This window comes from Triturus cristatus, chromosome 1_1 (genome assembly GCF_964204655.1).
Source record: "Triturus cristatus chromosome 1_1, aTriCri1.1, whole genome shotgun sequence".
NCBI lineage: Eukaryota > Metazoa > Chordata > Amphibia > Caudata > Salamandridae > Triturus > Triturus cristatus.
In genome coordinates this window covers 98,200,087-98,224,413 of record NC_140579.1, presented here as the reverse complement: position 1 = coordinate 98,224,413, position 24,327 = coordinate 98,200,087, and the positions used below count along the sequence as shown (strand labels likewise).

Sequence of the window (24,327 nt, the reverse complement as noted above, 5' to 3'; positions counted from 1 at the left end):
TACCTATTCTCATTAACTGACACAATTTCCTCCAATCATTATTGGTAGAGGCTTCTAAAAAGTCTTCTGATTTGCTGCTTTCCCAGTTTGCTTTTGCTTGCCTTATTGCATACCAACATAGTATTCCACAGTCCCTAATTTCACGCCTTACTCAACGCTTTAAGTGGGTTGTTCTTTGACTCTTTGCACTGTTGAAAGGACCACTAGACTTGGTTTACCTTCTCAGTAACCTTCCTGAAATTCTTTAGAAAGACATGTTTAAGACCAGAAAACAACTTAACGTGCTCAGCGATGATAATGTAATTATTCTCCCGATTATCAGACAGCACTACCATGTGGGAAATAACATCAGCCAACATACTCACCGGCACCTCAGGAGAGGAACACACAGCTTCCCACTTCACATTCCTATGATTATTGGTGGCCTCCAAGATTTGACCATGGGGCTTGGATAGGAATGATGATGCCTGGCCAATTAGGTTTGTCGCAATTCGGAGAAGTGAAGTGTGACCACTCTCTTCCCTCTCTAGCACTTTCATGTCCTCCATCAGCCATCATATCCTAAGATGTAGAATAATTAAATCAATGTGACTAGAATACGCATGTTGTTAGGTCTGTCATGCTTAGGCTGGTCTTCCCCCAACCTTTTTGCCTGCTTACCTCCACTTTTTGCTTTATATTATTTTGGGCTTTAGGACTCTGAGCACTTTAACACTGCTAACCAGTGCTAAGGTGCATGTGCTTCTTGCCTAAACATGGTGAAATTGGTGTATACCTGATGGGGATATTCACTTTACCTATAAGTCACTTGCAAAGTGGTATACCATATACACAGGCCCTGTAATCCAAATGCTACTAGTGGGCCTGCAGCAGTGAGTCTGCCACCCACAATAGAAGCTTTTGAAACCTGACTCTGGCCTGCCATTGGATTGGCCTTTAAAACCATTTGCCTAGCCCTAAATTCTCCTTTTATTACACATAGGTCATCCCTAAAGTAGCCCCTAGGTAACTCTAAGGGCAGGGTGCTGTGTAACTAAAACTTATGACATGTACCCATATGTTTTATATATCCTGGTAGTGACAAACAACAACAAAAATAAATCCCTACTGTGAGGCCCACTTCTCTCATACGCTAGCATTGGGAATTCCATAAAACAATTTTAAGTTGTAAAAACTGATTAGAAAGGAGTAGCTAAATCATGTTTCATATCTGTGGAATGGTAATGGCAAATCCTCTTTAGCGGTAAAGTTAGATTTGACATTACTATTTTAGAAATGGCACGGTTAGAAGATTAATATTTCTTTTCTCTTAGTGCTCTGTGTGCCTTGCAGCCTGTTTCCAATACACGTCTGAGCTGGGTGACAGCTACACTTTATGCATTCCCTCTAGACAGCCACAAATACAGGAAGCATGGGTGTGACAGAGGACTCATCTGCATTTATCTGCATTCTAATAGCCTTTCTTGGCAGGAAGGAGAAGTGGAAGATAACACTTACATCTGAATAGGCATTATCCTGTGTCCCACACAAAGGACTGATTAACCCCCACAGATAGCCTGATACACAGGGCTGGGATGACAGGGGACCTGTGTACTTCAAAGAGGTGCTTTGAAGTTACCCCCCAATTCAAAGGAACATTTGGGTATAAGTACTGGGATTCTGGCCCTACCAGTTCAGTACACTACTGGACCTGGGAAGAACTCTGCTGGAGTAAAAATTGCTATGCTGTAAGGATTGTCACTTTGCCTTGAGTTGCTGTTCTGAGGAACTGCTTCTCTGCTTTGCTGAGCTGCCCTGTTGTCTGCTGAACTCTGCCCTGCTTAAGACATGGACTGGACCCCTCTCACTTGAACCCTGAGTGACTCCAAGGGCTTGCTGGCTTGCCTCCTGTTTTCTGAAGTCAAGGGGACACAATATACTTCCTGCAATCACGCTAGTGGTGCTGGACTCTGCCATCTGTAAAAGCTACCCTTGCCTGTGGTGACCCTCCAGTCCTGGACTGCAGAAGTGGGTTCTTGATTTTTTTCCATCATCGACACGACGCAGCAGTGACTTTGTGCCAAACGGAACTGGCGCATTGCCTTTAACGGCGAAGCAGCAGTTGTTTACAACAGCAATTCTACAGCTGGTGTGGCTCAACTCTGATGGACAGCGCAGCTCAACATCGATACCATGCCTGCATTACAAAGGAGTTTCACACCGAAGTTTCCATTGACAATGTGGATCGGCACCAACACTTGCCTCCATCCTCGGTTCGAAGACCCGCGTGACTACTCTTCGCCTCAAGTCATCAATGTTGACGCTTTGCTCAATCCAATGTACTTTGTCAGCGGGACCTGTCTCGGTCATGTAGCCGGCCTGTCTTCGATTGCGGTAGGCCTCAACTTTGGATTTACCCCTGTCTGGTGTGTCCTCAAGTAACCTTTCATCGCTCTTGACTTCTAAGCAGTATTCTTGGTTTATTCTTTAAAAATTCATAACTCCAGTTCTACTCATTGGGTTTTTGTTGTTCTGGTGTTGATTTACTCATAAATATATTCTCTATTTTTCTATTCTTGTGAGGAGTCTTTTTGTGGTGTTTCATTGTGTTACTGTGTGTGTGTTGCACAACTACTTTACACAGTGCATCTTTAGATAAGCCTGTTTGTTCTGTGTCAAGCTACCAGAGGGTGAGCACAGGTTATATTTTAGTGTGTATCTAACTTACCCTGACTAGGATTGTGGTCCCTACTTGGACAGGGTGCATACCCATCCCAACTAGAGACCAGATTTCTAACATTGGTTATCAGCGGTGAGAATAAGACTTGTTTTGTGCAATACTTTATTGTAATTCAGTTTTCACTGTAACTCTATGCATAAGATATGATTTTTCAAAAAGTAATTTTGCCTATACTCATTCTCTCAACAATATATGTGGACCTACCTGGCAAGATTAAATTGTGCTAGCCATCCTGGAGTCATACGCAGTGGCTCAGCTCAAGGGGTTCTGTCAGGTGCGAAGGGTGTTCCATAGGGGAAGTACAGAACTTCAGAAAGCCTTGATCATGGGCAGCAGCCCTCCCAGAAGGAGAACTGGATGAGGTGGAGGGGTCGGAGTCTGATGAAGAAAGATTGGTGCAAGGCCAAGATGGAGATCTTACCTTGCAGCCTGCTGATGTGGGGGATAACATCCTTACAAGATTGGAAGCCCACAGAAAACCAGTGTGTCATCATGAAACCTGGAGCTGGCAAATTAGAGAAAGAGCTGGCCCTTACTAAACTAGAGAAGGAGCAGGCTCTTGAGTAGTGAAAGCTGGCAAAGGAAGAAAAAAAAATGGCCCATGACCTCAGGAGAGAACTTTGACACTCTAGACCTGCCCCCACTACCATCAAACATGACGCAACCGCCCCCAACAGATCCTGCTCAACTGGACCCCGCTCACCGTAGACGACACCCTCAATACCATGAATGCCATTCACTCCGGATCCCTCTCGGACCCCTGCCTGCACTGCATCTTCCACGGATGCACTATTGCCCCAGAACTACGCCGTACCATCAGCTGCTCCATTGAGACCTACCACCTTCCCCGACGACTGGCAGCTCTCCAAGATCAACCCCCTGTTGAAGAAACCAGCAGCCAACCCAACAGACTCCATAAGTTCAGACCATCGCCCTCTTCCCCTTCCCAGCCAAGGTCATTGAGATGGCCATCAATGCAATCATAGAAGCCAACCACGTCCTGGACTTTTCTCAATCTGGCTTTCGAGGCAACAACAGCACCGAGAATGCCCTCCTCGCTGCCACTGCCTTGACTGCATCCGTTCCTTCGTCATTGGTAGTCAGACTACCACCGTTCTTCTCAGAACCCAAAGAGATCGGCTGCAAAGTTCCCCAGGGCTCCTCCCTGAGCCCCGCCCTCTTCAACAGCTACATGGCCCCACTCCCAACCATAGTCAGAACCATGGACTCAACATCATCTCCTATGCTCTGCGACATCCAGCTGATCCGCTTGCTAATCAATGAGCTCACAATTGCCAGAAACAACTTCCATGATGGGATGAAGGCCATCGCCACCTGGATGAGAGACAGCTGCCGAAATCTCAACTTGGACAAGACCAAAGACCTCATCTTGGGGCCCAACACCTCTGCCTGGGAAGACTCCTGGTGGGCCACCGTGTTAAAAATCCCCCAAACACCTACAGAACTCGCACTGAAACTCTGCATCATACTGGACTACTCACTCATGATGAACCACTGGACCAATGCCTTCTCATCATCGTGCCTCCACACCCTTCGCCTGCTTCTAAATACCTTCAGATGGATCTCCACTGAGGCCACAAAGATAGTCACCCACGCACTCATCATCACCAGACTCAACTACAGCAACACACTCAATGCAGGTGTCACCCAGAAACTCCTCAGGAAACTACAGAACATTCAGAATGCCACAGTCAGACTGATCCTCTGCATCCCGTGCTGCAGCCACATATATGAACACCTGCAAAAACTCCACTGGCTCCCAGTCAACAATAGAGTCACGTTCAAGCTCCTCATACACACCTACAAAGCCCTCAACAAAGCCAGATCAGCATATCTGAACCACCGCCTCTCATTCCACATACCCACCATATACCTCCGCTCTGCTGAACTGGCCCTTGCAAATGCCCCTAGGATCAGCAAGACCAGGACCAGAGAAAAATCCTTTTCCTACCTTGCTGTGAAAACCTGAAACACCCTCCCTCTCCTCCTCAGGCTATCCCCGTCGCTGACTCAATTCAAGAAGGATCTCAAGACCTAGCTCTTCGACTGAGCCCAGCAGGACCTGCAGCCCCCAGCACCTTGAGTTCCTCACAGGTGAGTAGTCGCACTTAACAAACACTGATTGATTGATTGGACATCAGAGCCCTGAGAGAGGGGTCCAGCAACAGCAATGGTGGCAGCAGACCTGCAGTGTCCACAGGTGAGTCCTGATTCAGAATCCCAATTGATTTTGTGCCCAGTTAAGTGGTAGGCGATTACATAGACAAATGGTTTGCAGCCTATGAAGTGGCTCTGAGAGTGCACAAGGTCCCAGAGGAGTTTTGGAGTGGTAGCTTTTGGAGTCAAATGCCCACGGTGGAGAGGGGCACACTACTTGCAATAGAGGTAGAGGACCAGACAAGCCACACTGCAATGAAAGCAATCCTAGTCAGCAAGTTTGGAATCAGCCCCAAAGGGTATAAACCTAGGTTCAGGGGCAGCCACAAGATCTTATCACAAGCATAGGTGGATTTCTTGGATTGTGCCAGCAAGGCACTAAAGGTCTGGGTGAGAGGCAGCAAGGTTGAGGATCATACAGGGCTGTGCAACATAATTCTAATGGAGCCCATGCTTGATATTTGTTTCTCAGAGCTACATGAACACCTAGTTTATAGCAAGTTAACTGACCCCTAGAAAACTTGCTGAGGAGACGGACATCTGGGTCAGCAGCAGTGTTTCCAAGAAGGCATCTGGGGGGTACTCCCAAAGGGGCGGTCAGGGTTCCCACCAGATGAAGGAGGGGGGGATAAAAATGTTCTCTAAAAGCCCTATAAACAACTCAAAGGGAAAATGGTCTGGTTCTAATTTCCAATCTAGCCACCAGAAGAAAAACTACCCTGACAAAAGTTAGCAACCCAAAACTCCCAAGTGCTATGAGTGCTTTGACTATGGACACTCCAAAGGGGATCCCAAGTGTCCAAAAACAGCACCCTCTCTCACTGGAGGAACGGATCCAGGGGTGGCTAGGGTAGTGGAGTTTGTCCCAGTTAATGGAGGGGGAGTTTAGTGGGGTTACCCTAGTTTCCCTGGGTGACAGTAAGATGGTTCCTCAGGTCCATATGCCCCCACACACTACAAAGTACAGGCAATGGGTCAGCATCAATGGACAAGGTGTGGAGGCTCTGAAGGATACAGGAGCCAGCATGACTATGATAAGGAGTCAGCTGGTTTCCCCAGAGCAGGATTTCATAATGCATTCCACCAGGTTGTGGTGGCTGACAACAGAGGGGGTCACTGTCCTGTGGCCCTGGTTCCATTTAAGTGGGGGGTGGAATACAGGTCTACTGAAAGTTGCTGTGAATCCTGCCATGCCTGTACATTGTTTGCTGGGTAATTACCTTAAACACACCATATGTAAAGAAGTGAAGTTCAAGACCCATGTGGAGATGTAGGTGATACCTGATTGGATCTGTGCAGCGATAAGGTATATGGCTGTACAGGATTGGAGTCAAAAAAGGCTAGAGCCTGTAACAATGGCCTAGCCACCTGGTAAAAAGGGGAAAGGCAGAGGGTGTATTAAACCTGCCCCTGAGTGTCTTCCTTGTGAGATGGTTGGGGCAACTGCGGTGGTTTCCCTGGAGCCCACTGCCACTGCGCACTGTCCTGGAGCCCATTTCCCTTGGTGACATACCTACACTTGCTGTATGGCATGAAGAAGTAGGACCCACCAAGGAGGAGTTCTGTAGGGCACAAAGGAAGTGTCCAACCCTTTAGGGCATGAGGAAACAGGCTGAAGCCCAAACAGCAGGTGATGTCTCTGAGAGTTATCACATTTACTGGGAGAACAATCTCCTTTACAGTGAGCTTATTGCTCCTGTGCATGGGACAGCTAGGGCCCTGGTAGACCCCCAATGCTACAAGTACTTCCTACTGGAGCTGGATCACGAGATGCCCCTGGCAGGACACTTGGGTCAAGACAAGACCTTTGAAAGGTTTTTTGGTCCAAGATCAGGACATCCTCAGATGCATCCTACAGTACCTGTGTAACCTGCCACTCTAGTGGGAAGACAGGGCAAAGACTTAAATCTCCCCTTAAACCACTGCCAGTCATTGGCACATTCTTTGAGTGGATGGGCATCAACATTGTAGGGCCTATGGATTCCCAGACTGCTTCCGGCAACAGGTTCATCCTAGCTCTGGTGGATCATACCACTAGGTACCTAGAGGCAATCCTGCAGCTGCACCCACAGTGGCAACGGCTGTGATGGGGATTTTTACCTGAGTGGGTTTCCCCAGGGAAGTCGTGTTTGAGAGGGGCACAAACTTCATGTCTGTTTATATGCAGTCAATGTGGAAGGAATATGGAGTAACTCATAAGTGCTCCACTCCTTACCATCCACAAACCAATAGGTGAGTTGAGAGAGTCAACAAGTCTCTGAAAAACATGATTAGAGGCCTACCTGAGGCCCTGAAGAATAAGTGGAACATCCTCTTACCACGCCTGTTGTTTGCTTACAGGGAGAACAACAGAAGGGTGTAGTCTTCAGCCCCTTTGAGCTTCTGTACAGACATCCTGTTAGAGGATCTCTGTGTCTGGTAAAGGAAGGGTGGGAGCAAGCTTCCAGGAAGACTCCCCAAGATATAGTGAGCGACATTCTGGCTTTCAGAAACCAGATGGCTAAGTTGTGGAAGCAAGCTTCTCACAACTCACAGCCAGTCAGGCTATGATGACCAAATTGTATGACCAAAATTCTACCACTGTGGAATTACAGCCTGGGCAGAAATTGTGGGTGATGGAACCGGTGGAGCCAAGGGAACTTCCAGGACCATTGGACTGGACACTATGAGGTAACAGAAAAAAGGGTAAGGCTACCTACCTGGTGGACCTTAAAAGTTAAGACCCAGCGGCAACCCCACTGTGTTGCTTCACCTCAATCGCCTCAAACCCCACTTTGAGAGGTCTGAGCTCACCATGCTGCTGGTAACAGATGGAGAGGAGGAAGAGCAGAGTGAAACTCTCCCTGACCTCTTGGACTCTAAGGAGAAGGATTGGTCCCTGGAAGGAGTAATCCTTTCCCCCCCTCTCCTGAACAGCAGAGTGTCAGGAATCAACGTACATTGGCAGGTGTCACATCCTGTATTGTCTGTTGGTATGCACAAGGCAAGTACATTAACCATGTTTGTATCCCACAACATGTTAATATGTGATTTGCCATTTCTTTTACCTTGCAGTTCAAAGTACATGTAATTGCCTAATTGTTCTGTTTACTTGTTTACTTTTGTTAAAACCTGTCAATCCATTTCCTTTAACATGCACTTAAAAGAACATTTTACATTTGGCCTTTATTATTTCCCCATAATGCTGTGTTTATTGTGCACGTGCTGGTTCAATGTCCATGGGAATACTTTCCAGCAAGCAGCTGTCTCTGAAATGCCTTCTGGCAATGAGACACGTGCAGATTCAGCTGTTATTGACACGTGCAGCCAACGCCCAAGGCTCAGCTATAAATAGCCATGAGTCACGCAATCCCTGCTTGACTTTCGTTTCTGCCAGCTGAGGATACTGCTGTCTCCTAGCAACAAACTTGAAAGCTTTTCTGAGTTTCTTCGAGCCGGCTCCAACCTTGATTCAGGACTTTCCAGGAAGATAAGTTCTTTTGATTTACAGACATCATTGCAAAAGGAAAAGTTTTACTTTAAAGCCATCATTGCTAATGGAAATGTTTTGCTTTAATGACATTGCTGCTAATGGACATGTAATGATTTAAAGACAGAGCAGCTAATGGAGATGTGTGAATGCTGAATGCATTCTTTATTGTAATTGGTAGATTCTGATTGTTTCTACAATTATTTTGTTTTTTGAGAAAGTGTGAATGCCAAATGCATTCTTTAACCCTGTAGGTATTGCGCTTTGTATTTCAAGGAGCTTTTGTTTCTAGATCGTTTTAGTTAATGTTGAACTGATTGAAAGCCTGAAGAATTAATCAGGCACATTTCTAGAACCTGCTGTGAACATTTCATCTTGCTGTTGTAAGACAAGGATATTCATAAGGAAGCTGTTAGTTGATGACAGACCGATGTCCATGCTGAGTTTACGTGGTCCTTAGGGCAACAATACAGATAACGCTAAGGTGAGATACTGATTATGTCTGTGTATATAGAAAGTTAAGCTGGAATACACAGACTCTATTTACATGTCACATGTTGTTTTCTTTTCTACATGTATTAGCCTTTTTCTAGCGTGATGATTTATGATAACCTGTTACTGCAACAAGTGTGTTGAGAACGACATAGTACCAAGTACAGGAGGTTTTTTCTATTACAGGTGATTAACATTGATAGCATAACGCATCTACGATTGTCTGTATCATTGGTATAGTTACTGATATAGTGCATGTGTTGTTTTCACTCAGAACAGACAGAAGTAGATGATTCTGCAAGTAAGATCCCGGCAGGTCCTGGTAGCAGAGTCTGCAGTGTCTCTTCTCTCTGTTTTGTTTCTCTTCCCAAAACCCCTTCCCTCTTAGAATATTTGCCAGGATCACTGTTTCTGTAATTCAGTGAGGCTGGGATATATTCTGGGTGAGTCGGATCATTATTCATCGCCCCTGTCGACTACCTGGATTTCAGGTGAGTGGTTAGACCATCATAACACAGAGTGACTGCCAGTTATTGTTGGAGCAGTACTCTCCTCTTTTCTCCCTTACCCCTGGGTCTACCCACCTGTGTACCCATGATGTGGACACAGGGGACAACCTCCTTGTTAGGAATAAGTCTTACAGGTTGTTGGATAAGATGAGGGCCAGCATCTAGAGGGAAACCTCTAAGATGTTGGAATTGGAGATGATAGAACACTTCAGTAGCCTCTAGTCAAGTCCTGTGGATCTGCTACCAAAAGATGCCATAGCAGGCCCCCACCTGAACTGTGGTTCTGTGTAGATTATAGAGGGCTCAATTCTGTGACAAATACTGATGCTCATCCCATTCCCAAAGGTGAATGAGCTGATTGACTGGTTAGGGGATGTCCAGTACTTAACCAATTTTGATCTTACATCAGGATACTAGTAGATCACCCTAACAGAAGGTGTCAGGGAGAGGTCAGTGTTCTCCATTCCAGAGGGCCACTATCAGTTGGGAGTTATGCCCTTTGGAATCAAGGATGCCCTTCCCTGGTATTGAGGCCTTCTAAGCAGCCTATCTGTATGACAATGCTGCCTTCAGTAGCAGTTGGAAGGCCCCTCTTTTCACCTCCAGGGACTGCTTCAGGCTCTGCAACAGACAGGCCTGACTATCACATCCAGTAAGTGCCAGATATGGCAGATTATTGTGCTGTACTTGGGATACCTGGTGGGCTTGGTTAAGGTGCAGCCCCTCCAGGCCAAGACAGAGACTATCATGGCCTGGAAGCCTCAAAAAAACCCTGACTGAGGTCAGAGCATTCTTGGGCCTCATTGGGTAGTACAGGAGGTGTTTCAAGGGATGTGGCACCATTGTTGCCCCCTTGATAGAGCCGACTTCAAAGAAGTTGTCCAGAAATATGATTTGGACAGGGGTATGTCGAACTGCATTTGACTGACTGAAGCATGACATGTACACCGCACCTACGCTCAGGGCTCCTCTCATAGGCTAGCATTGGGATTTCTTCAAAATACTTTAAAGCTGTAATTCTTGCTTAGAAAGGAGTAGTTAAACAATATTTCATATTTTTGGAATGATAATGACAAATCCTCTTTAGTGATAAGGTTGGATTGGACATTATCATTTTAAAAATGCCATGTTTAGCAGGTGTAAAATTAACAATTGATAGACAAAATGCCGAACAATGTCAACACACCCCAGTACAGAGATCTGAGTCTAAGTCCATTGTTTTTCTGCTCACCATGCCACTTTAGTATGGGCCAACCCATATGCAAATCACTATTGACCCTGCTCCTTATGTGAACAGTCCATTCCGAACTGCCAAGTCAGGTCTTCCCTGGACCAAAAACAAGCATCCTAGGTCATAAAGTGGCATGGCAAGCATGGGACATGGGCATCTCCGTCCCAATTGGGGTGACAATTGCAAAAAGAACAATTGATGGACTGAATGCTGAACAATCTCAAACACTCACCCCCAGTACAGAGATCTGTGCCTAAATACATCATTTGTTTGCTCATCATGCCACCCCAGTTTGGACCTAGCCATATGCAAATTAGTCTTGACCCTGCTCCACATGGGAACAGTCCAGCCTGAACTGCTGAGCCAGGTCCTCCCTGGACATGAAACCAGCACGCTAAGACGGGTTTCAGGGTTTTACCCCTCAACAGCCTGGATATCTTGAATCCATTGGCATGGTGAGCATTGGAACCACGTCTGGGCATCCCCACCCCACTTGCAGTGCCAATATCAAAAGGAACAATTGATTGATGGAATGCAGAATAATGTCACATAGATATGGGTCTTAATCCATTGTTGATTTGTCTCCGCACCACCCGAATTTGGATCTAGTCATATGCAAATCAGTCTTGACCCTGATATCCAAGGGAAAATACTAGTTGGAACGGCCAAGCCACGTCCTCCGTGGACTAGAAAAAAAGCATCCTATGACCGGTTTCAGGGTATCACTCCTCATCAGCTAGGATCTAGGGACCTGCATGACCTTAGCCACAAGAGGGGTTGTTTGAACACACCCTGCAAGTGACTGAGTGTCACCTGTGTTTTCCCCCATCCATTTCAATGATCCAGTTTGACGGAAAAAGCTCACCTACTTTTGAAAGCTTTGAAAATCCACAACTCCAGCTGTATGAATGATACAAAGGTCATTCTGATGTCTATATTTATATAAAATACACTCTATTTTTATAAATTGGTTGATTTCTTTCTAGTCGTCTCAGTTGCTTATGAACCATAATGTTACTTCAAAATGCTTAACATATATTCCTCCAGTAATGCCTGATTGCTCTTTGCCACACTACCAGGATTGAGCTAAGGATAATTGTTGTCAAATCCAAGGATCATCCACTGTGTATTGTGAGAATTTTACATGGTAAGACCTCCAAGCCATACCACATATTAATATTCCATCATGCAACAAATAGTGAAAAACAAATGTAAGAGTTTTTCGCTATCAGAACATGTAAATCTCAAAAGAACATGTCCTGCTTGTTAAAATTACTACACTCTGCCCTCTGGACTGTCTAGGGCCTACCCTGCGGGTGACATATAAGTATTAAAATGGAAGGTTTGGGACTGGCAAAAGGTTTATTTTGCCAGGTTGAAAAAAGGAATTAAAAAACCTGTACACATACATTGCAATGGCAGGCCTGAGATATGTGTAAAGGGTTACTTAAGTGGGTGGCACAATCAGTGCTGCTTTAGCATTTATTTTACAGGTCCTGGGTAAATGTAGCACCACTTTACTAGGAACTTATTAGTAAATTAAATAGAGAGGGTAAACCAAAGTTACTATGTTTTGAGCAGTGAGCAAATGCACATTAGCACTGGTTAACAGTGGGCAGGTCTAAAACTTACTTTTTCAGTTCCTGAAACTCCAGGAGGCTAACTAGTACTCCAGTTGTGGCCCAGTGACTGTGTTGCTCTGATGAGGTATGAAAATGGCTTCCGGAGCAGATCGATGTGGGGCGTGTTTTCTCTTCCTCTGTCAGGAAAACTAGTTGGGGTGTGCCTAAGAACTTTATTTACTTTAAAGGACTTTCTCTTCCAAGCTTTACAATTTGTCAAGATTTATATTTGGATTATAAAAGAGCGTATGTTACATGACTGCATTTCTGAGTTAGACCAGCATCAGATGGATTCCATGCTGACAGACCGCAGTCAGGTTGGTAAAGCAGGTGATAAGTGGGTGTGCACTTAAGTGTCTAAAAAGTCCCAAGGAATGATCCCAGGAAAGGTGATCTATCCCCTCTTACATGGTAGAGGGTAGCAACAATGATAAGAAGAGTGAGTACGGACAAGGGCCCCAAAAGTCTAACAAATAGGGGGAGTCCCTTACCGTTGTGCCTTTCCTAGACCTAAGTGGAGAGGTACAACTGAAAGAGACCCTTTGACACCTCTACGGCTAAGGTATCCCTGAACTGCGATTAGCCCAGAGACAAGAAGGGAACATCTGTTTGTCCCAAGAATTCCCCCATCGGTGGAGAGTCCAGAGGAACTGCAGGTATTGGTATTGGATTGGTAGTTGACCCAGATGAAACCAGGGGTTGGATTGAAGACACTTTAGGTTTGGAGGGTGGGATGGATATTGAGAAAATGATCACTTTGACTCCCAGATTTGTGAAGTTCATGCCCTGGCCCATCATCGGGACCAAAATAGAGGCTTTGACAGAAACAGGAGCCAGAACTACTAATGTGATTGAGCAGCTAGTGTTGGGTGATGTTCTTGAAATCTTTGCCTAGGCAAAGTCGGACAGGAGGACCCATACTGAAATGTTGGGTCTGCCTGAGTGGATGTGTATGTCCACAAGGGCCCAAACAGCCCATCAGGGAAGTCAGTGGCACCCAGAACAATAGCCCAGGTTTCTGCAGTTAGGATGAAGGGCATGTGAGCATGGGAAACCCGCCTCAAAACTTCCCATGGCTCAGAAGGAATCTGGGTGGATCTGGAGACTAAAGGGGAAGAGGATCCTGCTCTGAGAGACCCACCAGAACTCTCTGAGTTACATGTGGTCGGAAGACCCTCCAGGAGGAAATTCTGCCAGATGCAGACATCGTGCCCAATTTTTGAAGGCCGTTGGCACCAGCTGAGGTCCAAGAACAGGTAGATAGGAGTAATATTTGCAAGATCTACTGTAAAGAATGTGTCCTGTACAGCGAGGCTAGGGACCCAAACCTGGGGCAACCAGAAAATTGGTAGTTCCCCAGCATTGCAGGGTATACCACTTTGACTTAGCCCATGATATCCATTTGGCTAATCATCTGGGGCAGAATAAAACATGGGACAGGTTGATCAAGCACTTTTACTGGCCCGAGATGTCTGAGAAGGTGAAGGAGTTCTGTTGCTCTGGCACCACCTGTTAAGTCAGTGATGGGAACAACTTTTGGAAGGGTGGGAATCAATATTTCCAGGCCCCTAGAAGCTATGACAGCCTCACATAATATATTGGTGTTGGTGAACCATGTTGCCTATACCTCTAATGACAGTGACTGCACCTGTAGTGGCCAAGGCCCTGTTTGGTATCTTTACTAAAGTGGGGCTCCCCAAAGAGGTAATTTCAGACAGGGGGAATAACTATGTGTTTGCCTACTTGAAGGCTATATGGGATGAGAGTGGGGTGACTAACAAGTTCTCTACCTATTTTCATCCCCCAAAAAATGGGCTTGTAGAGAGATTCAATAAGGCCCATAAGGTTATGAGTATGAATTTAACTGAGAAACTCCCTTTTAAGTGGGAAGTCCTGTTACCATACTTTATATAAGTGAGTGAGCTTCAGCCCTTTTGAACCTGTGTATGGGCCCCCTGTCAGAGGTCCTTTAAGTCTAGTCTGAGAAGGGTAAGAGAACCCATTCAAGGAACTCAAACAAGACATAATAGACTATGTGCTGGGCCTGCATTCCTGTATTACTGAGTCCATGAGGAGCGCTAAGAAGAACGTGGAAGTCAGCCAGGAGCTAATCCAGCATTGATATGACTGGAAGTCACACTGGTGGAAGAGAAGCCAGACCATAACGTATGGGTTTAGAGCCTGTGGCTCCCAGTACACTCCAGGTAAAGAGGACTGGCCCTTCATGGTTAATGAAAAGATGCATAAGTTTACCTACTTTGGGATCCTGGCCAGGCCTTGGCGTAGTGCGTGAAGTTTCTCTATGTGGAACTCCGTGAAGTGACAAAAAACTCTGCAAAGTTCCACAAGTGCCAGGGGAAAGTGTGAACTGCTGTTCTCACTGGTTTTCCTGCCGCTCGGGTAGAAATTCTACCAGGACGGCAGCTCGTGCTCACGAACTTATGGTTCACGAGCGCAAGCGGGGAAAAAACTCTGCTGCTGTACGCAGGGCGCAGTTTTCTGCACTCTGCGAGCTCCGGGGAGTGCAGAAAACTCTGCAAACTCCACAAATGAAGTGGAGTTCACCACCAAGGCCTAGTCCTGGCACCCTCAGAACTCTCCACTAGGTGATCCATGTGATCTGCCAAAAACCCCACTTTCAAGGCGCAGACATCCTCAGTTTGATGGCTACTGATGGAGGAGAGAAGGAGGAAAGTGACTGTTAACCAAATCTCCTATGCCGCAATGCAAATAATTATTCAATCAAATAGGATGATTAGAACAAAGCTAATCACCCATGAGGGTATCAGGCTCAGTGGAGTAAGTAGGACTTTGCCAGACACTGACAGGGAAGCAGCAGAGAGACTGTCACCACTTGTTGGGCCAGTTTTTTGGAGTCCTCTCCCTGGCGCCTGGGCTCACATAGTGATGTGTCCGTGAACTTACGTTTTACTTTCCTTAAGTTTTACTTACCTTAATTAAACTTACCATGCATTGTAAAGAGATGTGTGGTAAAGGAGACATCTCTGTGGCAAAGGCTGCGTGGTAAAGGCATGCGTTGTAAAGTTATACAACCATTTACGATCACTTGTAATGTTGTAAAATAGCACACCTGATGTTTTGCCATGGATATTTTACCTGCCAAAAACTGTCAAAATGTGCGGATGTAAAATCTTCCAAAAATTAGGAATTGGGTACACAAACACTGATTTTCTTTGCAATTCCCTTTTTCCAAGGGTCTTCTCAGGGTTCAATATAGAATGAAAAGGTATTCTGACACCTCAATTATACTGATCCTCATAGAAAAATTAAGGGGCATATCATCAAGGGCTGGTGACATAATTATCGCCTCTTTTGCGGCCGTTTTCGGACGAAAAGCGGCGATAATTATATTGCATTATTTGCAAGGACACGCTAGCGCGTGTTTCCTTGTTTCAGCTCCCGTTTTGTTCATGCCTCACTTTGCATCTCTAATGAGATGCAAAGGAGGCGTGCCTGACAAAACACCATGGGAAAACATCGCTACCCCAGCTTTGTGATATCATCAACGAGGGGTAGCGATATTTTAAATCCCGTTAACTATGCCTTAACGCAGGAATTTAACATCTGTTAAATTCCTGACTAAGGCATAGCTAACATGGGAGGTGGATTATGATGACAGGGTCGTATCACCAAGGTTATCTCCGTTTTGGGTGCAACATCGCTGGGCTTTTTGCCCTGGAGTAACGCGTTGTTAATACCGCATTACCAGGGCGATAAATTCCTTCGATAGACGGCGATAAACAAGCGCTAACCGAGCTTTGCGTTTATTTATCGCCGTCCTAGTAAATATGCCCCTAAGTCTGTGTGCAGTGCTTAAGTGCTGGTGCCCAAGGCGCTGCTCAGACATCTGCGGTTGGTGCTATTTAAGGTCAGCACACCAAATATCAAGGCTGCATAGTCTTGAATTCACCTCAGGCCACTTTATTTCACTACCATGCAATCCCTGTCTCTTTATCTCACTCTTGCCAGCTCCTTTTGTGTCCCTCCACATCGTTTTTTCCATCCCTTTCTTCCTCCTATTTTCACCTTTGTGTGTTTTTCACTCTTTTATTCTCCAGAAATATCTGACGAAGAAAACTAGGGGACTGGTCTCAAAAATGAGGGCCAGTGGCCCTCACCAGCAACCACTGACTCAAATTAAGTACTGCCTGTGTGTAGGATCATCACAGTGGTGCTCCCTAGCACCCATCAATGAGGGTCCAAATATGTTCCCCCTTTTCAAATGTAGAGTATGTTGTAGACTTGTAAAGCGCACAGCTGCCCCAGCAACGGGGCGTCCTGGCGCTGTAGACCGCTGGGGAACCCGTCCTGGCTATCCCTGTGAGATGGTCCCTTTCTGGGTATCTCCAAGGTGAAACCAGGCATCCCCGGCGTCTGTGGGGGGCCGTTGTAGAGATGAGGCAAGCTAATGCCCAGAGTTGCCGAGTGTGTTCCTGGTTAGAGTAGGTACCGAGGCGAGAATTATCGAGACCGTTTTGACCCTGGTCCACGACCCTGCCGCGTCGGGAATTGAACCCTGCTCCCTGGCCGATTCTCTGCTTACGGGTCTGCCGCCTCTAACCAGTGAGCCACACCTCTCCACTGTTCTGTTATTATTTTCTCCCTCATGAAATTGACTCCCTCCAATCGAAGCCTATGAGCAAAGAAACACGTGCCAGATCCCTGCGAAATGTTAAGTGGGAGCCAGACAATTCATGAATGCTGCCCTTCAACTGGTCTTCGTTGCAAGTCCCATGTCCTTATTTGACATGTTTTAGGGTTAGAATGCAGTGTGGTGGGAAGTAATTACGATGGTAGTGGACCTTGATTAAATTATTAGAGCCTTTAGCGATGTGACAAGATTGGGAGCCGCAAGGGTTCTAGGAAGCAGTCAGGGATCACAGACGCAAGTTTGTTAACGCCTTAAAATGAGCTTCATCAGAAACATGGGGTGCGGGTCTACCGTCGACACCAGGAGACTAGTCAGGAGGATCAGATGAAGTGTAGCAGGCAAAGGGAAAGCACTGCAGAAGCAGATATAACGTAGGTAACCTCGATTATAGGCGTTCGCAACACTAATGCGCACAACCTCAAGACATCTAGAGACCCTGTTGGATAAAAAGAGATCTTTCTTTGATCTAGGTGCACAGCGTTTAGAACAGGGTTTGCCATATGTTTGTACATCGGACACATCGGGAAATATGAACCATTAGAAATAGATGCTAGCTGCTTGCGAAAGATCTGTACTCATTGAACAATTCCCGTCTGTTGCACCCTAGGACGACCATTGAGTGCACCACCTGGGTTTGGCTCCATATGGCAAAAGAGGGGTACCATATGCCAAATTGCCCAGTAACTCACTGAGGGTTGTTTTTCATGGAAGAAAGCTCCGATTTTTTGGGCCTTTCCACCAAGACCAGTTTGCACTGATCTTTACAACTGCGTGGAAGTGAAGTAGATACCCCAACTCCCCTGCCTGGTCACAGCCTATCACCGATACCAGAACACTGGGATGACTGGGACCTGGTGGGGGAAAAGGGAAAGAGATGGCTCCACTCTGCACCATGGGTAAACCGGATATATGGCAATACTAATACTTTCCAGCTTCTGATACAGTAAGTATCCTTATAACTTGAGCTCAGGCTGTGGGAAAGTCTCTATCATCCTAAAGAGAGAAGAGAATAAAAACAAAAATTAACAAATACTTTGGAATTTTAATGATGTTAACATTTCAGCATGCATTCATGACATCCTAAAGGTTTGTTTTGTTCTTAGGTTTATGGCTTAGTTAGGGAATAGTGGGCCAGGTGTACATAGATTGGATTGGCGATCACCTAATAGCGAAAGTTTGCGATGCTCTGATAATACCAAACAGTTATGTACAAATATGTTATTCACACGTTTAGAGATCCTCAGTGGGTCGCAAATAGACCTACCTCATTAATAGTCATGAAGTAGGTCACAATTTGCGACTCTTTGGGAATAGCTAAAATCACAGGGATGGTAACCTGTGGGGCCAGCAGCCCACCATGTCTGTGATTGCTTTTAAATAGAACAAAGCTTTTTAGGTCTCGCCTAGCGTTGCAGCGGGAATGCGTTGCCATTGTGTTGCGAGGCATGCAGTATACACTATAGTGTGGAAGCTTCGTGGCCCTTCTTCTTCATTGGCTTAGGTTATAAATGCTGCCTTCCGATTGGTTTTAAGCTTGTTAGTCCATCCCCATGACAACCCCCCTCCCGCGCACTCCCGGTTGTGCTCGTGCCTTCTCACGCCCACCCGCACTCCCATTTCCAATGCAAAAGGTCTCGCGTAAATGTGAGTCCTATTGAATTGCAAATGCTTGTTTTCAAGGCATCCCATTCGAAGATGGTCATCAGTGGGAGTAAAGTGGTAAAATTAAATGTAACACTTGCAAAAGGGCTGGCCACTGCGTTTAAAAAATAAGTAAAGAGACCTGTTCCGAGATGGCTGCCGCTGTCTTGAGGGGTGGTATGTAAGGGATGCCGATGCCATTCCAAGATGGCCGGCAATAATTCGTAGTTTGCCCTTGAGTGGTGAACTGGCTCTATTCCCGCCATGGGTGAAAGTTGCCCCTTTCACACCGGAAGTTCTTCCGGTCCACGGCGGCTCCTTCAGTGACACGTTGACCATGGCGGCGTTCGGAAGGCTCTCCAGTGTGCTGAGCCAGGCTCACGCTCCACGCGGATGGCTTCTGTCTGCTGCAGCTGCTCACGGGGGCTCGAATGCAGCTCTTACGGGAGGTCATTCAGGACAGTGTAGGGTGTTGGGAAGCTATCTGGCAAGTGGTGGGTGCTGTTTCCGGGGATGACCTTGGGACCAGCGGTTGAGGTGCCGTCAGCAAAGGGGTTTAATATAAAGAAACACGGGTTGATGTTGTCTGACACTCCTTTATCCCGAGGTAGTGTGAATAGAGGCACTGTCAGAAAACCAGGTTTTGTCTGGAGTCTCAGGGTTTTTATTGACATCCCCAGGGTTGTTCAGGAGGTTACCCTAAATTTGTCATAATCTAGCTTATTGTTTTTGACTTGGATTCGTGTTCACTACTTTTGGAAACCCGGCATTGTTTCATAAAAAACATACAGAATGCTACGTTTTACAAGAAGTCAACTAACATTAGTCACGTACACTTACTTTCTCATGAGTTAGTTGAGCTGTACAGATTTCCACCTATCTGCTGTTAGGGCAGCACATGCGCTCCATCGACTTCAAGTGTAAGGTGTCATTTAAATAAAAAAATAGACGTGTTGTCTGTCCAAATCCACGCTTTGCAAGTACTAGGTGCTAGTTTGTAGTTCCAACCATCCCTTATTCCGGGTTCCTTCTGTAGTATTAGAACAAAACGTCAAGTTCCGTTTCTAGCCAAAATAGTGTCTTCCTCCGTTTTCTATCTTTCAGCCTGGAAGACGATATCTCCTTTACACCTGTAGTTGATACTGGAAAAAATTATGCCAAACAATTCAGTCAGAAGTCAGCGATAAATTGCTCAAATACTTAACCACTGAGATAAAACAAATCAAAAAAGTACGTATAAAATTCCACAAAGCATCTTTGAGGTACCTTAACCATGTTCTATGGCATCTTGGAAGTTCCTAATTGAAGAGGTATCCTCGAAGATGAATCATAATTTACAAGCTTAGCAAACACTTGAATAAGGTGAGCAATTCTTGCAGCAAATCACCTCCATTCGTCGAAAAGGGCCACGCTGACTCTGCAGACCAATGAAAGCCCTCCACGCCATGCAGTGTTTCTTCTATCTTTACTGCAAGAACTTGAATGCAAAATGAAAACAAGCAATTTAAAATCAGCGCGCAGGCTCAGGCTGATTGTGTTTGACATATCCACACCAAGGCGAGCGTTAAAAGCTCACTTTGAGGGTATTTTGCAGTAAACATAACATAATCCGGTTTCAAATCTAACACACTGTTAGGTTTAAAAGTATAAACATTTTCCTGGCAGAATAGAATGCAGATTAAACGCGTTGAAACCCCAAGTCACACACCAGAGCAAATGACCAAAAGGCTGGTTTAATATTATAAAACTGTTGACGCGTCCGTGCTATTTGTGGAGTTTTTATGTCCAATGACATCTTCTACTTTTTATGTGTAATTCTTTGAGATAAAAAAGTGATGCTCTTATTTTACACCATCTCATATTGTTTTCAGTACACATGCTGACGTGGCAAACAAGCTCATAACATGCAGAGAGGCATTTGTTTTCAAGCTTTAACAAAAGCCTTTGCCCTTGGAATCAAGGGCAAACTTGAATGAAGCCTTGTAAGGTCTAGAGCAGCCCGGAAGTGCTTGTGCTCAGGTTCGTAGGTGACCTGGCCTGGCAGACCGAGCTGGACAGCCTCTTGGGGGTAAGGTCCGAGACTGATCTGCATGTAGCTGGCCCTATCTGTATTGGCGCTAATGAGGTAAAACACAATGGGACAGAATGCGGCCTAGAATGCAGTCTAGAGCAATTACCACAGATTTAAGTTAATTCCACCCCTCATTCTATGTGCTGCTAAATCGACTGGGCATTTAGCATGGCACTGTAGTGCTTTCCTCACCTGGATGCCTTTATTATATGATTCAAGTTTCAAACCTCTATAAATTAATTGTAAAGTTAAAAATTGAAAAGCAAAAACATTACAAAATTTAAAAAATAGACTTTTAATTACAAACTTACAAACAATATAAATATACAAATATCTATACTTTAATGTGGTCGTGAGATTTGCTGCTTTTTAAGGTCAAAGTGCTAATATTTGTGGGGGGCTTATTTACATTTCTAAATTTAGTAATACATTCATTGGGGAAAGTGCATATAATTGAGGAAGGTCATTTTTACCATTACAAATCCAAACATACTTCCATAGTGGAAAGTGCTTATATTTTTGAGAGTCATATTGACTCCGGTCCTGCAAACATTGTTACAGTGCATGTACATTTTTAAGTCGAGCCTAGCGGCAGCGCGCTCTGAGGGACTGCTGTAGTGAAGTATGGGAGAGAAGCCGCACCCAGTCTCCGCCGATATTTTTCATTGGCTTGTGTCATTGTCTTTTGTAAATTCTGCCTTCAGCTTCATTAATAGACTTGTTAGTCCCTCCTTAGTACGGCCTTATCTTCATTTGGAACCTCCCAACCCTTTACTTAGCTGTTACACGATACATGCACTATTTTAATCATGCCCGCTTTCACTTTTGAAGCAGTCTGGACAATGGCGGCCTCTTGTTTGTAATGCCACAGGTCTCGCATTTAAATGCGACAAATATAGCATTGCCAATAATTTTTGTCTTTTGCAATCGCTGTGAATTGCGGGAGGATGTTTAGTTGCTTTGTAGTACTATATACGTTTACAGTACGTGATCACGTAGGCAAAACACTTAAAAAAGGGGGCAACTTTGTCCCGACTTTCTCATTTTCTTGCAATGAGTGAGGTTTGATCACATGGCAGGCGGCATGCTGGCCTTGACATGGGTTTTGTGGCATTCTTTATGTAAAGAAAGGCAAATTCCAACCCTAACGTTTCATCATATCTGCTTACATTCTTGGCAAAGACCTTGCATTTTCCACTAATGACCACACATGCACTGTACCTTTAGTAGACTCATTGTGTTATGTGATTTTGTTGGATCCCTCTTCCCTTTTTTCATTTTTGGCGTTTATGATTCCTTAGGCCCAGGATTTTTTTACAGTTTTGATTCTTTTAGGCCTACATTTGGACACCCCTTATTTATATTTTCAGTGGGGATGTTTGAAAAGTTGAACAATTATTTTCATTCTAATGTGCACTTGCTATGTAGCTGATATTGCGACCGCAAAGTGTATTTTTGAGTAATCCCTTACAAAGTATATGGCATATTCTTATGTTCCCTGATATTACATTAGGACTTATTAAGGTCCCCAATTATCAGAGCATCTCATCCTCTATCAATTATCTTAGCCCAAGTGCAGTTACTTTGCAGCTGTTTATTAATGGAATTGGATGTAATACAACCTCAGATATGGGACAGACATAATATACATTTCTATGTTGTTTTTGAAGAAACCACTACCTAGTCATTAACTGGATAAGCAGGTATTAAACCAATGAATAGTTGAGTTGGGGGGCTTGCCATTCTCCTATGTTTGTCTTTAAAAGAATTTGGCTTGAGATGTGTTGTCCTGTTTCCTATGTTATGTTCACCATTCTCCTTAGGGATTTGATTTGAAACTTGGTCGGCGCTTTAGAAAGTTCATAGATTTCTACATACTGCTTGCACGTATTCCATTGAATATAGACTTATTCGGATATATGTAAATTAATGGATTCTTTCTTCTTTTCACTTTGACAGCTGTATTGTGGCACCATTCACTGGTTCATGGATCTGCTTTTTGGTTCTTTTGTCATCATGAGTTTGAATTCATCTGTGTATGCTCACTATCTTTTTTATCTTCTAAGTCTCTGCAGTCACTAATCTATTGATCTCTTCACAACTTCACTGTTCATTCACAGTGCATTTCTTTGGTCTAGTTGGCAGTAGTATATGTCTCACACGTGGGTATTGTGTATTTTTGTTTATTTTTTCCCTCTCTAAGTGTTATACTCACGGAATATCAGTAGTTTTTATGGTGATGATCGCGACTTCTAATCCTATTCTCTGAATAAAATTATTTTAATAACTATACTGTTTTTAAATCTATGTTTTATTTTTCTCATGTTATCAGCCTTTAAAAAGTCCCAATGTAAGGACTAAACACGTGTAATCTTTGTTGTACAGTTGTATAGTTGTAACCATAGTGGTGTTATGTTTGTACCCAACACATATACCCAATCCACACCTTACAATCCCACATCATGCCGCAAAATTCAACAGCGCAAACATAATTAAACTGTACTACTTACCACTCCACAACACACAATTCCACTCCACATAATGCCACTACTACAAATACCACATAATTGCTAACCATATATTTCCACATCACACCATGCCATATAATGCCACTACACAAATTCACTCCACATCACACAATTCCACACCACACAATTCCACAACTAACTAATCCAGTCCAACCCATATAGTTCCACTACACACCTCATACATACACTCCATAACACATAAGAAAAATACATTGCCATTTACAATGGCAATAACTCTCACTCAAACGAATGCGAGATCCATTGCATTTCTAATGCTTGTTATTTAATTGCAGCCTGCTTTCCTTCAAGTAAAAGGGAACTCGTTTAAAAGAAAAAAATGCAAAGTTTTTATTTTTCATTTTTACTAAATAAATATTTTCGCTGCCCAACATAAAGGCATCTGCGGCCTGCTCTCCCCCTCTTGCTCTCATTCTCACACATTCTTTGTGCTCCTCTATCTAGAGTTCATTCACCACTTCCTGCAAAATCTACCTATCTCAATCTTACTTTCTAACTATTCTATACAGCTTTCACCCCATCTAGTCACCATACCACATAATTCCACCCCACATAGTTCCACAACTAACAATTCCAACACAACTCACATAAATCCACTCCAAGCAACATTCATCCAATACCCTCCAAACCAAAGTACAAAAGTAAAAAACATTGACATTTACAATGCAACTGCTCTAATTTGCACAAACGCGAGACTTATTGCATTGCAAATTCTTTTTTCATTGCCTGTTACTTCGATCAAAGGCGGTCTATTATCAGTAATCCACTTCCAGTTTGGAGAGACTTCCGTAGTGTAAAGTTCATGGTTGACCACCTAAAATACATTTTCAAGAGTCGCTGATTCGAAAATGACCCAAACTCCAATACAACAAAACAATATATTCAAACCTTACAGTTGAAATATGATAATGCACAAGGTTGATTTAGTAGCATGAGTGGAACCTGAAACCGCGAAAGGCGTGTAGGAGAGTAGGATCTGCTTCACATGTTTACCCCCACTTTTTGCTGGTGTTTCCCTGCTATTCAGGGCCCCAGACTAGCTGCTTCCTCTCTAAATTGATTGCATGTACTTTAGGTACACTCAAGGTTGGAATCTGGGGTACCCTTGTGAGTCCCTAGTATATGGTATACTATGTACCCAGGGCATAGGTATCCCAGAGGCCTACAAGGGGCTGAA

General features: G+C 44.5%; 1 long non-coding RNA gene across 1 annotated transcript in view; it reads right to left on the bottom strand.

Moving 5' to 3' along the window:
- Positions 1-365: 365 nt before the first annotated feature.
- LOC146869611 (uncharacterized) overlaps positions 366-24,327 on the bottom strand; it is a 161,389-nt gene continuing 137,427 nt past the window's right edge. The window contains exon 3 of the long non-coding RNA XR_014981451.1: positions 366-561. This is a non-coding gene — a long non-coding RNA (uncharacterized LOC146869611). The remainder of the gene's footprint in view (positions 562-24,327) is intronic.